Genomic DNA, 16,331 nt, shown 5'->3' with positions numbered 1-16,331 from the left:
ATAAAGTTAAACATATAAAATTAAACGCAATTATAAATATTTTTATTTTAAATTTAAATAAAATATTTATAAACCGTATAAAAATCACATATGTGATCACGGTTACTAAATATCCAAAACTATTACATGAATTTCAAAATTTTTATCATTCATATAACAACACGCACAGTGAAGACTACACTATGTAGAAATTTTCGATATACGTGAATATCAATAAGATATGATGTGTCATTTAAAACAAACATTTTTTAATAATTTTTACATCTTTGTTTAATATTATTTTATTTATATTTAAGTTATTCGTGAAAAATATGATCTTGAATAATTCAGTAAATTTTTAACAAATTCATATATAACTACGCTTATAATACAAGTATTTATCTATCTATTTGTATCACTTACAAAAGTTAAATTATTAAATTTTAATAACCACATTTAGAACGAAAATGCTCATTATATTCACATTATATATGCTCATTATATATATTTATATATATATATGACTTTAGCTCAAAGCTCAGGTTCCGCAACAAGAACATAGATGGCTCTGATGCTAGTTTACTAACTCTGGTTATGTGCTCCTAATATATTTTAATAAATCAAATCGGTAGTGGAAAATTCACTTATTACTCGATATCTGTGATAAATTTATGAACTTTTATAATTGCATCGTAAAGGTAGATCCTTCAAGAACTTTCCAATATACTTTTCGATATAAATTTGTCCCTAATTAATTAATAATTAATGATCATTCTACGCAGTGTTTGAATTGCTGTCCAAGACGACATTGGTTTTTCATTAATTACTACCCTCTACGCAATTAATTTATGAAACTTTATGCTCTCATTAGAGAGACAATGTTCTTGCGAATCTTCTCATATAACTTTTGATCACATTTTGCTTCTAGTTTTTATTAGAATTATATATTTTCATGGGAGATCGTGATGGTTGTCGATACGAAATCATGGACGCCATCAAACAATTAATAACTAACAAATTCATAATAAATTGTGTACGAAAATTATATAGGAATGTTGCCTAAAGTTCCAACTTCGCAAAGAAATTATAAAAGTTCATATATTAATTACGGAAATTGAGTAATTTATTAATTTTCCACTATCGGAGCCCTTCTATCCTTTTCTATGGTATCGCTGTCCTTGTCTGTCACGTGACGAGCTCTTCGACGACCCCCTTACTTATTCTATATTCCTATTACTTTTCCGGGCATATGATCCAAAATCATAGATGGAGCTGATCGCAGGCGGTAAAATTTCTATTTATTCGGCAGCAGAAAATTAATAAACTTCCAAGTTTCTGTAATTAATTTATGAACATTTGTAACTGCACAGCGAAGTTGGAATTATAGGCAACATTCTTATACGATGTTTAATTTAATAATTAGTTAGTACTAAATAAGATTGCTATAGAAAACTGTTTTTCTTGTATAATATTCTTATTATTTTGAAATAAATATATACTAGCATGAGAAGGAGTAAAAAATAAATTTTTTCATTAAGAAATTTTATTTACAATTGTTTATTCATAATGTGTTCATATGCGAAAAATGAGTACAAAACAAAAAATAGATTTTAAAAAAATGCCAACTACGGACGGGAATCCACAACTCCACTAAATAAAACTTGAAATAAACTAGTAATTACTGATCTAATAAAACTCATATCGTAAATATCTCACAAATTATTACGTTGTTGCAGCTACAATGATATATATGCTTGAACTTCACGATGAAATCTTTAAGCCTGTAAAGTTCCAACTAAATAGGTGATGCAGACTTGCACTCTACGTGTAAGTATGTCGATATTGCGAGCTACTTTTGATGCTGCTGCGTGCTTTCTAGTGAAGCTGAGAGTGCGAACTTTGGGGATATTAGAGCTTACAGTGTGCCCTACGAGAACATATTGCTTTTGCGAGCTTTCGAGCTTGCGAAATTTTTTGATGATTTTTGGTCTGAAAATTTCGATATGAAAGCGTGAGGTAAGAATCGACATTTTTCGATGGCGGCCGATTCGATTGCGGGTAGAATCAAACTAATTCTGAGGTGCATAGGTATCATGTGTGGAAATTTCGTGGGTGTAGGTCACGTGGTTCGAATGTTATAGCGTTTCAAAGACAGAATATGTGTGACTGAGAATGTCGGTTTTGCGAGGTACTTTTGACGTTGTTGCGAGCTTTCTAGTAAAGCTGCGAGTGCGAGCTTTTGGTATATGGGAGCTTACGGTGCGCCCTACGAGCCTGTATAGCTTTCGCGAGTTTTCAAGCTTGCGAGATTTTTTGATGATTTTTGGTCTGAAAATTTCGATATGAAAGCGTGAGGTAAGAATCGACATTTTTCGATGGCGGCCGATTAGATTGCGGGTAGAATCAAACTAATCCTGAGGTGCATAGGTATCATGTGTGGAAATTTCGTGGGTGTAGGTCACGTGGTTCGAATGTTATAGCGTTTCAAAGACAGAATATGTGTGACTGAGAATGTCGGTTTTGCGAGGTACTTTTGACGTTGTTGCGAGCTTTCTAGTAAAGCTGCGAGTGCGAGCTTTTGGTATATGGGAGCTTACGGCGCGCCCTACGAGCCTGTATAGCTTCCGCGAGCTTTCAAGCTTGCGAGATTTTTTGATGATTTTTGGTCTGAAAATTTCGATATGAAAGCGTGAGGTAAGAATCGACATTTTTCGATGGCGGCCGATTAGATTGCGGGTAGAATCAAACTAATCCTGAGGTGCATAGGTATCATGTGTGGAAATTTCGTGGGTGTAGGTCACGTGGTTCGAATGTTATAGCGTTTCAAAGACAGAATATGTGTGACTGAGAATGTCGGTTTTGCGAGGTACTTTTGACGTTGTTGCGAGCTTTCTAGTAAAGCTGCGAGTGCGAGCTTTTGGTATATGGGAGCTTACGGCGCGCCCTACGAGCCTGTATAGCTTCCGCGAGCTTTCAAGCTTGCGAGATTTTTTGATGATTTTTGGTCTGAAAATTTCGATATGAAAGCGTGAGGTAAGAATCGACATTTTTCGATGGCGGCCGATTAGATTGCGGGTAGAATCAAACTAATCCTGAGGTGCATAGGTATCATGTGTGGAAATTTCGTGGGTGTAGGTCACGTGGTTCGAATGTTATAGCGTTTCAAAGACAGAATATGTGTGACTGAGAATGTCGGTTTTGCGAGGTACTTTTGACGTTGTTGCGAGCTTTCTAGTAAAGCTGCGAGTGCGAGCTTTTGGTATATGGGAGCTTACGGCGCGCCCTACGAGCCTGTATAGCTTCCGCGAGCTTTCAAGCTTGCGAGATTTTTTGATGATTTTTGGTCTGAAAATTTCGATATGAAAGCGTGAGGTAAGAATCGACATTTTTCGATGGCGGCCGATTAGATTGCGGGTAGAATCAAACTAATCCTGAGGTGCATAGGTATCATGTGTGGAAATTTCGTGGGTGTAGGTCACGTGGTTCGAATGTTATAGCGTTTCAAAGACAGAATATGTGTGACTGAGAATGTCGGTTTTGCGAGGTACTTTTGACGTTGTTGCGAGCTTTCTAGTAAAGCTGCGAGTGCGAGCTTTTGGTATATGGGAGCTTACGGCGCGCCCTACGAGCCTGTATAGCTTCCGCGAGCTTTCAAGCTTGCGAGATTTTTTGATGATTTTTGGTCTGAAAATTTCGATATGAAAGCGTGAGGTAAGAATCGACATTTTTCGATGGCGGCCGATTAGATTGCGGGTAGAATCAAACTAATCCTGAGGTGCATAGGTATCATGTGTGGAAATTTCGTGGGTGTAGGTCACGTGGTTCGAATGTTATAGCGTTTCAAAGACAGAATATGTGTGACTGAGAATGTCGGTTTTGCGAGGTACTTTTGACGTTGTTGCGAGCTTTCTAGTAAAGCTGCGAGTGCGAGCTCTTGGTATATGGGAGCTTACGGTGCGCCCTACGAGCCTGTATAGCTTACGCGAGCTTTCGATCTTGCGAGATTTTTTGATGATTTTTGGTCTGATAATTTCGGTATGAAAGCGAGTGGCATAAGTGGACATTTTTCGATGGCGGCCGGATCGATTGAGGGATGAATGAAACTAATCCTCTGGTGCATACGTGTCATGTGTGTGAATTGCGTCGGCGTATGTCACGCGGTTCCGTTTTTACAGCGTTCTAAACAATGGGTCTGAATATCGTTACTGGGAGTTCTTTTCGACGCTCTCCTGAGCTTGCAAGCTATGCTAGGAGCGTGAGCTTTTGTTGGGTGATAGCCTACAGTGTGCCCTAAAGGTCTGCATTTTTCGCGAGAGCTTTCGTGCTGTCGCGATTTTATCGCGATACTTTCACATCGTTCGCATGCGTATACATATGATGCATTGACTGCTATTCCAGTATACTTTTAATTATTTTGTTCGCCTTACTTACCTTGCTTACCATACTTACCTCACTTACCTTAATTGCCTCACTTGATTCGTCTTTATTTTCGTATTACTGTCAGATATAGTCCACTCTTTATTTTCAAAGTTCAAAGAAAACATTGAAAATTTACAAGAGATAAGACTCATCTTAAATTTTGTGCGTAGCTCTTAGCTTGGTATAGTATCCCAAAGATTATTCTTTGGGAAACGATACCAATTACCAGGTCTCACCACGTGGAGGTGACTACGCATCGAGACCCGACATGCGCCCTAGTGGCGCAGCCTGCTGGCGCTATCCGTATCAAAGACAGCCTGATCTAACTTGGAGCGAATTAAGTTAAAGCGACTCAGCTGACACTTTATTATATTTCGTGTCTTACAAAGAGGACTTCGATTCGGTATACTAAAACTTTACTGTCGCAATGCCAAGATATTTTATTTATTTCTCACAACTATCTCGAGTCTCCACACGCGCCCCTTATATACCAGCGGGCCGGCCGACGATCGGCGGAAGTTTCCGAACACTACCGATTACTTTAAAAGTTACATTTCCGCTCTGTAATTAAGTTAAAGCGACTCAGCTGACACTTTATTATATTTCGTGTCTTACAAAGAGGACTTCGATTCGGTATACTAAAACTTTACTGTCGCAATGCCAAGATATTTTATTTATTTCTCACAACTATCTCGAGTCTCCACACGCGCCCCTTATATACCAGCGGGCCGGCCGATGATCGGCGGAAGTTTCCGAACACTACCGATTACTTTAAAAGTTACATTTCCGCTCTAATAACTAACAATTCATTATCTATTTTATTTTTATCGTTAATATACGCTACAAAACATTTTTTATTAATAATAAATTTAACAATTTATTAACTTTTTGCAACTTATGGATACATTATAGAACAAATTCGTCATACGTACTAGTAATAAACAATAATTTCGTAACTTTTTCACTTGTATTATAAATTTACATTGCAAAATTATAGCGTTACTCATAATCCCATCACTTTCAGTCATAATCTACATGTCCGATTATCGAGTTACTTATCATCTTTTCGTTATCGGTTGTTGTCCCAATATCCATTATCAAGTTACTTTATAACTCTTCAGGAACAGTTGTTATCTACGCCACCAAATATAAAGTTACACATCAACACTTCAGTATCGGAGTTTTCTACATTATCGATTATCAAGTTATATATTATCTCTACAATTACAGTTGCTGCCTACGTAACCGATTAACAAGTTAATAATTATCTCTTCATAATCCTTGATTTCTACACAACCGATTGTCGAATTACTTATTACCACACCATATCAGCGTTTTCTACATTTCGATTATCGAGTTACTTACTATCCCTTCTGAATCAGTTGTTTTCTACACAACCGATTGTCGAATTACTTATCATCACATTACTGTCGGTGTTTTCTACATAACCTATTAACAAAGTTACTTATTATCTCTTCCATAACAGTTGTTTTCAAAAATAACGATTGTCGAGTTACTTATCAACACAACACTATCGGAGTCTTCTACATTCACGATTATCGAGTAACCTATTATCTCTTCGAGTACAATTATATTCTACACTGCCGATTATCGAGGAACTTACCATCACATTATTATCGTCGTTTTCTACATTATCGATTTTCGAGGTACTCATTATCTCCTCAGGTACAGTTATATTCTGCACAACCGATTGTCGAGGAACTTATCATCGCAACATTAACGGCATTTTCTACATTATCGATTATCGAGTTACCTATTATCTCTTTACGAACAGTTGTATTCTACACTACCGATTGTCGAGTTACTTATCATCACATTATTATCGGCGTTTTCTACATGATCGATTATGGAGTTACCTATTATCTCTTCAGGTACAGTTATATTCTACACAACCGATTGTCGAGGAACTTATCATCGCAACATTATCGGCGTTTTCTACATTATCGATTATCGAGTTACCTATTATCTCTTCAGGAACAGTTATATTCTACACTATCGATTGTCGATGAACTTATCATCGCATCGTTATCGGCGTTTTCTATATTATCGATTATCGAGTTACCTATTATCACTTCAGGAACACTTCTATTCTACACTACCGATTGTCGATGAACTTATCATCACAATATTATCGGCGTTTTCTACACAATCGATTATCGAGTTGCTTATTAACTCTTCCGTTCCGTTGTTTTCTGCAATAATGATTGTCGAATTACTTTTCATCACTTCAGTCACGGTGCTTCCTACATTACCGATTATCGAGTTGCTGATCATCTCTGAAATATTGTTTGTTTTCTACTTTAATGATTATCGAGTTACTCATCATCTCTTCATTATTGGTCATTGTATACATTTTAGAATATCGAGTGCTTATCATTTCTTCATTAACCGTCATTCTCTACATTATTGACAATCATCGTATAACTTTACAGATTACAACAATATTTTCACTTTCCTGCATTATAAATAATGCAAACTGTATACATCTAAAGAAATATATTCGAAACACCTTGAAATTAATTTTATTTTGCATACTATATCACATGTATCAATTACATGCAAAGACAGAACAAGAACTGATTGAGATTTCGAAGTCTTCGATCACGTCGTAATATTGCAAAAGGAAAGGAAATTTGCACATACAAATAAAGATAGAAAATCCAGAAATCCTTGGTGAACAAGGTGAAGCTGAAGTTCATCCATTGTGGATAATTATTACTCAACCTGAGTAATAACCGTAATATCCTGTTACTATTTTATTTCCGCGTTTACTATCCGAAGAACTTAGCCATGAAAATTACCATATTTGAGAAACTTTTGACAACCTACGGCCCATAATTTGCAATTATCCAAATAGAATTGTACTTCCCATTAAAACACCATAATCTCGAAATTAAATTTTCATACTCTGTATGGAATAAACCCGTGGAAAAATCAAGAAATTGAAGGATACCCTATTTAAAGGTAATTACATTATTGTTTAGCATAAAAGTTTGCGGAATATATAATAAACTAAGCACATACCATTTAGATATTTGTTAAGAAAATAGTATCCAAAACGAGAATTTGAAAGTGTAACACAAATATGAATCTGTAATATCCATTGGGTAATTCTTGTGGAGTTTATATCCCTGAAAATGAATCCGTAATCGGAATTGCTCTATCATCATTAGTTTTTGAAGATTCTGGCTTTTTCTCAAAACGTACGATGTTTTGATAAAACGAAATATTATATAAAAAGTAAGAACATTAGGAGATTCACTATTACCATACCAGTTAGACGAGAGTATCCGAAGTCTATCAATGCCCATAAGATATTGTCAAGACCATTTTTAATTCCATTAACTCGAAAAAATGTTTAACGGTAAGTGTATACTTACACGCATGTGTCATGCAGTCATTGTTCGCTTCTCTAATATCAACAATACCTTAGCTATTCAAAATCCGTGTGCCAAGTACAATGAAGCTAAAATATAAAAGTTTACGACCAAGAAGAAATACAATTTTGTTATACAATTTAGGAAAATCATGAAGTTCACAAGGAACTATGAAAATTTGTAATAGATAGCAAATATCTTAAATTACAAGCGTAGCTCTCAGCTTGGTATCATTTCCGAAAAATTGTTCATTGGGAAACGATACCAATTACCAGGTCTCACCACGCGGAGGTGGCTACGCATCGAGACCCAACATGCGCCCTAGTGGCGCAGCCTGCTGGCGCTACCTGTATCAAAGGTACCCTAATCTAACTTGGAGCGAATTAAGTTAAAATGACTCTACCGACACTTTATTATATTTCGTGTCTTACAAAAGGGGTTTCGGTTCGGTATACTGAAACTCTACTGTCGCAACGCTAAGATATTTTCAAGTTCCCATAAAAATAGGGAATGAAATATCAAACACGCGAGCTAATAGAAAATCGCGACGCGCCCGAACGAGTTCGCGATTATTCGAAAGACCGACTAGCCTAGGCGATGTACTCCCGTGTACAGAGATAACTTCATACCTCGGCACCCTCCCGATCGGGCCTAGCTCAATTCCAGTCACTGTCGCACTCGCCAAGACTTACACGTGGACCAAGGATAGTCCCTGAACCAATGAAACTTCTAGTGTCAACGCGAGGGCCCTGCTGGGCGGTTGCCGGCCAAGACAGACACTTCGCATCCCAGCCACACGGGGTAGAACTTAATCATCCCTGTGGTCTAACCGTAGATGGTACTAGTCCGTCAGCCAGCATGTGCCCGAGCCCCAGTCGCGTACGACTTAGGCAGCGGACCGCCCCGTCGAGGTCAGAAGACGCACTGATCCGAGGGGGTCACCCTGGAACCCGATGCATGACGAGATTGACAGTGACTGGAAATGAGTGTCGGAGACGAGTCGTGAGGATGACTTACGAAGCATGTACTTATCGAGTACACGAGAGCACGTCGCGTAGGCTAGTCGGTACTTACGAACGATCGCGATTATCGCGAGAACAATTATGTTCTATTTGCTAAACGAGGGGGATAAGAAAATGATAGAGAATTTATAAATTTCGCTCCAAATTAGGTAGCTTACCTTTGTACAGATAGCGCGCACATGATACTTAGTCTATGGATCTATCTTATGATTACTTAAAAGTAAACGCACGCATCGTTCATTGATGTGTCGCAAACAGAATCTTGAGAAACCTAAAAGCTAAAACAGAATATATTATTGTTAATATGTAGCTGAAAGGAAAGGGATTAGTACGAGGAAACCATCAAGGATAATAACCAAATGGAACGAGCAAGCCAACGACGAGACCTGAGCAACATAACTACGAGACAGAAACATTCCAACGGTGAGATATAAACATACCAACGAGGAAGCGCTCGAGTATTATACGAAATACTCGAACGCTCTAACGAAAACAAATCGAACGGAAGTCGTAAAATTTGTGAAAGGAAAGATTTAGCCAACGATGAGACATAAGTAAACCAACGACGAAGCATTCGAATATTGTACAAAATATTCGAATGCACAAACAATGAGATCTAGAATAAAAGAAATAGAATCTGAAAGAAGAAAGATAATTAAAAGCTGAAACAAAAAATAATTAGTACCTGAAAGAAAAATATTAACGCGGACCCTCCGACGTCGAAGCGACAACTGGCTCGTGTCTGCACGCGGGCCCCTTATATAGCGGCGGTCGGCCGAAGATCGACGAAAATTTCCGAACTTTACCGATTCCTTTAAAAGTTACTTTTTGGCTGTAATAACTAATAATTTATTAATTTTCTTGACTTTTATCGTTAATATACTTTGCAAACTATTTGTTATTAACAATATTAATTTGCTATTAGTAGTAAGTTTAATAATTTATTAACTTTTTGCAAGTTATGGATACATTTTAACACAAATTCATAATACGTACTACTAATAACCAATAATTTCGTAATTTTTTCACTTGTATTATAAATTTACATTGCAAATATTAACGCGTTACTTATAATCCCTTCAATATTAGTCATATTCTGCATTACTTATGATCGAGTTACTTATTATCTCTTCAATAGCAGTATTTTTCTACACGACCGATTGTTGAGTTACTTACTATGACTTCAATTACAGTTGTATTCCTCACTATCGGTTGTCGAATTACTTATCTTCATTTTTGTTCATCGGTGTTTTCTACATTACCGATTATCGTATAACATTTTATCTCTTCATGAACAGTTGTTTTCTATACTAGCGATTGTCGAGTTGCTTATCATCACTTTAATATGGGTGTTTTCTATATTACTTATTATCGAGTTACTCATTACCTCTTCAGTAATAGTTGTTTTCTACATTACTGATTATCGAATTATTTATTATCCCTACAGTTACAGTCGTTTTCTACACTACCGATTACCGAGTTACTTATTATCTCTTCAGTGACAGTTGATTTCTACACTATCGATTGTCAGGTTGCTTATCATCACTTCAGTATCGGTGTTTTCTACATTAACGATTATCGAGTTGCTCATCATTACTTCAGTATCTATGCTTTCTACATTACCGATTATCGAGATACTTATTATCTCATCAAGAAACAGTTATTTTCTTCACGAGTGATTGTCGTTTTACTTATCATCACTTCAGTATTGATGTTTTCTACATTATCGATTATCGAGTTACTTATTATCTCATCATGAAACAGTTGTTCTCTACACGGCTGACTGTCGATTTACTTATCGTCACATTGTTATCGGTGTTTTCTACATTGCCCATTATCGATTTACATATTATCTCTTCCGCCACAGTTGTTTTCTACAAAAATGATTGTCGAGTGACTTATCATTACTTCCGTATCGGGGTTTTCTACATTACCGATTATCGTTTTTCCTATCATCTCTGAAGTATAGTTTGTTTTCTACATTAACGATTATCCAGTTACTCATCATCTCTTCATTTCGCGTCATTGTATACATTTTAGATTATGGAGTACTTATCATCTCTTCATTTTCGGTTGTTTCCTACATTATGATTCACTTATCGTCTCTTCATTACCCGTCATTCTCTACATTATTCACGATCTACATATAACTTTGTAGATTGCAAAAATATTTTCACTTTCCTGCATTATAAATAATGCAAACTGTATACATCTAAAGAAATTTATTCGAAATATCCTACAATTAATTTTATTTTGTATATTATATCACATGTGTCAATTACATGCAAAGACAAAACAAGAACTGATTGCGATTTCCAAGTGTCCGATCACGACGTAATATTGCAAAAGCAAAGGAAGTTTGCACATACGAATCACGATGGAAAATCCAGAAATCCCTGGTAAACAAGGGGAAGCTGAAGTACATCCATTGTGGGTAATTATTCTTCAACCTGAGTAATAACAGTAATATCCTGTTGAAATTTCATTTTCGCGTTTACTATCCTAAGGACTTAGCCATGAAAATTACCATATTTGAGAAACTTTTGACAACCTACGGCCCATAATTTGCAATTATCCAAATAGAATTGTACTTCTCATTAAAACACCATAATCTCGAAATTAAATTTTCATACTCTGTATGGAATAAATCCGTGGAAAAAACGAGAAATTGAAGGATACCCTATTTAAAGGTAATTACATTATTGTTTAGTATAAAAGTTTGCGGAATATATAATAAACTAAGCACATACCATTTAAATATTTGGTAAGATATTAGTATCCAAAACGAGAATTTGTAAAATACTATGATCATTTTCTGATTGTCTAATTATACTGTCTAACACAAATTTGAATCTATAATATTCATTCGGTAATACTTGTAGAGTTTATTTTCCTGAAAATGAATCACCATCAGTTTTTGCAAATTCTGGCTTTTTCTCAAAACATACGATTTTTTGATAAAACGAAGTATTGTATAAAAAGTAAGAAGATTAGGAGATTCATTATTACCTTACAAGTTAGACGAGAGTATCCGAAGTCTATCAATGTCCATAAGTATAATTATATGTGTTTCCGAATAATTACAATTAATTATAATTGATCATGGAAATTTTAAAAATAAGCCGACGATGGTATTCCATACGCACCATCCGTGCATTTTGACAAAACGTTCTTAATCTCACACGAAACTCTGCAGGCATAGTAGGTATCGTATTCTGTAGACTTTTCTGCAAAAGAACCCATAGTAAGAAATTGTCAAGACCATTTTTAATTCTATTAACTCGAAAAAATATTGAACGGTAAGTGTATACTTACACGCATGTGTCATGCAGTCATTGTTCGCTTCTCTAATATCAACAATACCTTAGCTATTCAAAATCCGTGTGCCAAGTACAATGAGGCTAAAATATAAAAGTTTACGACCAAGAAAAAATACAATTTTGTTATACAATTTAGGAAAATCATGAAGTTCACAAGGAACTGTGAAAATTTATAATAGATAGCAAATATCTTAAATTAGAAACGTAGCTCTCAGCTTGGTATCGTTTCCGAAAAATTGTTCATTGGGAAACGATACCAATTACCAGGTCTCACCACGTGGAGGTGGCTACGCATCGAGACCCAACATACGCCCTAGTAGCGCAGCCTGCTGGCGCTATCCGTATCAAGGTTAGCCTAATCTAACTTGGAGCGAAAGAAGTTAAAGTGAATCTACTGACACTTACTTACATTTCGTGTCTTACAAAGGGGATTTCGATTCGGTATACTAAAATTACTATCGCGACACTGAAATATTTTATTTCTACACTATGATACTTCCACGTTCCCGTAAAAATTGGGAATGAAATATAAAAACGCGAGCAAGTGGAAAATCGCGACGCGCCCGAACGAGTTCGCGATTATTCAAAAGACCGACTAGCATACGCGAAGTACTCTCGTGTACAAGGCAACTTCATGTCCAGCACCCTCCCGATCGGGCCTAGCCCAATTCTAGCCACTGTCAACCTCGCCATGACTTACTCGTTTTCCAAAGCAGCCGAACGAACCGACGAAACACCTAGAATCAACCCGAGTGTCCCTAGCGAGGCTTTGCAGCCGGTCACGCCGTTCCCCTGCCACATGGGGGAGAAACCAATTAAGGAATCATCCCATGGGGACTGACCGTAGGTACGATATGCAATGTCTGACTGCAAGGCCCATACCCCAGTCGTGTGCACAGATTGGCACCCAGGATGACCAGGGCCGACAGACCCTCGTATTGATACCAGGTGAAACATCAGCCCGCCGACTACCCCAGAAACGATGCATGACGAGATTGACAGTGGCTGGAATGAGAGTCGGAGACGAGCCGTGAGGATGACTTACGGAACATGGAATTGCCGAGTACACGAGAGTACGTCGCGTAGGCTAGGCGGTACTTAAGAACGATCGCGATTTTCGCGAGAACAATTTTGTTCTATTTGATAAACGAGAAGGAATACAGAATGGATATATTCGCTCCAAGTTAGGTAGCTTACCTTTGTGCAGATAACGCGCACATATGGGTCTTAATCTAGAAATCTATCTTATAACTACTTATAACTACTTAGATCTAAACGCGCGCATCCCTCGTCGTCCAACGATGTCTTCTGAATAAAATCTTGAAAACCTGAAAAGAAAATGTATAAACCTGCATGAAAACGGATTAGTAAGGGAAACAAAATAAAAGCGAGAAGAATAGAAACCGTAAAGGTTAACCAAATGGAAGGAACAATCCATCGATGAGACAGAAACAACACATCGATGAAATAAAACAGAATTTAAGATAACAAACCAACGATGAAAGAATTCGGAAATAAAAATAAGTAGATTCTGAAATATCTGAAAGAAAAGGTGGGGGTGGTGTATAGGTGGAGTGGACAATGGCCATCAGTTAGTCCGAAGATCTAGTCGATGACCACTATCCACTTCCACCTTACCACCACCCCACTCTAATGCCACCTCCATCCACACCTCCGACCCCCGCTTTGAAATCTTAGAAGTTACTACCAAAAAGTCAAAACGACAAATGAACTCGAGTTCAAACCAACGAATTTAAATAATGAACCTGCAAAAGAAATATGTAGAATAGGCCTGGAAGAAAACTGATTAGGAAGGGGAACGATGAGACATAAAAAACCAACGACGAAATATTTAAATAGAAACAAGAAAATAAAACCGGAAAGAAAACTGTATTAAAAATGACTCACTAAAGCCAGGTTGTCCACCTTTGACCCTCGGGAAGGTCGCCAGGGCCCCCTGATGATCCTCCGGGAGTGCCTGGTCCAGACTCCGAAGTCTCCCCTCCGAGATCCATCCGGCAAATGAGCCATCAGTTGCGCGGTGCCCTTTATATATGACCCTGTATGACCCCACCATCAGTTTCCGAAATCGGCCGAGGATTTTCGAATTTTGCCGATTTTCTTAATAATTACTTTTTCTCTAGAATAGTCGACATTTTCTTAACTTTTTCTACTTTTATTGTAAATTTATGACTCAGGTAATTTGGTATTAACAATATCAATTAGTGATTACCAATAAATTTAATAATTTATGCAAAATTAATAATACCAATTACAAGATTTTCAAATTGAAGAATTCTCTTACACGCATCGCTGTGTTAAACTATCCTTATCACTTTTTATATGTTACATAATCAGGATCATTCGGGGACACTGATAGTAATTAACGACAGTACATACATATCAAAAATAATATAGAGTACAATTAATTACATTATTATAAAATTAATAAGAGTTATAGAAGTTTCTTCCGTTTGTTTATAACTTATCTTCCTCTTTGTTTATAACATATGATTCTTCTCGAGTTTTTACTTCGTCGTCACTTTCCCAATCGTTACTACAGTCTTCCTTCCTTTTTTTATTTGCAAGCCCAGGTAGTACAACAGCTGGTTATGAGCTTAATTTTGAATCAGTTAAATAATCACGTGCTGATTTGCCCTGATCACTAAACTTTTTATTTCAGATCACAGATTCTTCTTCATCTTCCTCTGCTGCTTCACCAAATGATAAAAGATTGAAATCTTTGTAACAAAATTTTTCATTGTAAAGAATAATACTATCAAGGCTAAATTCTGCAAGCATATATGATTTTTAATATACTGCTGCTGTTTTTGCCTTTGAATTGTCCTTTACTTCTTCACTTTCCTGTATTATTATTTTTAGTATAGTATCAGAAAATGCATTGTTCAATATCATAGTTTTTATCAATCTTGGAGGATAAAGTGGTCTATCATTCTACAAAAAAGAGGAAATATATTTATATCAATTCTTGACATATTTTCCAGTAAACATTAAATTTACCTCATCTACAAGTGCTCCTTCAAGTTTAAGCATGTTATATGTAGTTTCTCCAGTAACCTTACCAAATATTGTATGTTTACTCTACAATTCTGATGTAGAACCAAGAGTAAAGAAGAACTGTGGAACCACTGTCATCTTTTGCAGCATTAGCCATAGCAATTAAATCTCGTCGACAGAAACGTAATCTTGTATGAAATTCGTTCTAAAACACATATACCCATTAGTTATTTTTAAATAAAAAGGAATTCATTTTATTTTTAAATATAGTCTCACTTTAAATGGTTCTCCATATATTTTACCACTTTCTCCTGTACCTGTGAAATCATCACCTTGTGTTATGAATCCTTTGATAATTCTATGAAATATAGTGTCATCCTAATAACCTTCCATACATAATTGTACGAAATTTCTACATGCTTTTGGAGTTTTTTCTGCCCATAATTCTGACTCAATATCAGCAACAGTTGTTTTCATTACAACCTAGTTATAACAAATATATTACTTTGATCAATGTAAAATAATTTTAAAATCAAACTTATTAAAATTTATTATTTATTATTCTAATTCAAATTAGAAATTATTTAATATATTAATATAGAAATTTAGGAAGTAAATATTGTATATCGGTTAAATTTTTAAAAACAGATATACAATCCATTGAAATATTATTAAACGATACTTGTTACTTTACCCTTAGTGGCTGGCTCTTGCATATAAATATTACTCATGTTTGTAAGTCTCCTATAATAAAAAAAATCCTTCATCAATAATATTTCATATTAAATCTTTAGTCATTTATAAATCAATCAACCAAATGGTTCTTTTGGCAAATAATCATCAGCAAGTAGACATACCTTTTACCTCCTTTTGATATTGGCTTTCTTAGCCCAATCAATTCCCTGTGCCACAGTCCCATTATTCCTCCTGCTTTTATAATTTCCAAGTTCCTATAGATATTTCTACACATTTATGCCTTAATGCAACATTTTCAATCCGTACTCAATTTATCTTTAATTTTTATAACTATTACCAAGTGTTCATTCTCCATCTCTTCATTGTTCCGATATTAGCATGTCCTTGCCACGCATCCTTCTCTGTTGATATATATGCTGCCGCTTTCCTGTTTCTACATTCAACATAATATGCATTTCCTCTTCTCACTGCTTTCATTT

This window comes from Eufriesea mexicana, unplaced genomic scaffold, assembly GCF_001483705.2.
Source record: "Eufriesea mexicana isolate 0111107269 unplaced genomic scaffold, ASM148370v2 scaffold5473, whole genome shotgun sequence".
Lineage (NCBI taxonomy): Eukaryota > Metazoa > Arthropoda > Insecta > Hymenoptera > Apidae > Eufriesea > Eufriesea mexicana.
The sequence above is the reverse complement of the archived record's forward strand: the minus strand, read 5'-3'. Positions refer to the sequence as shown.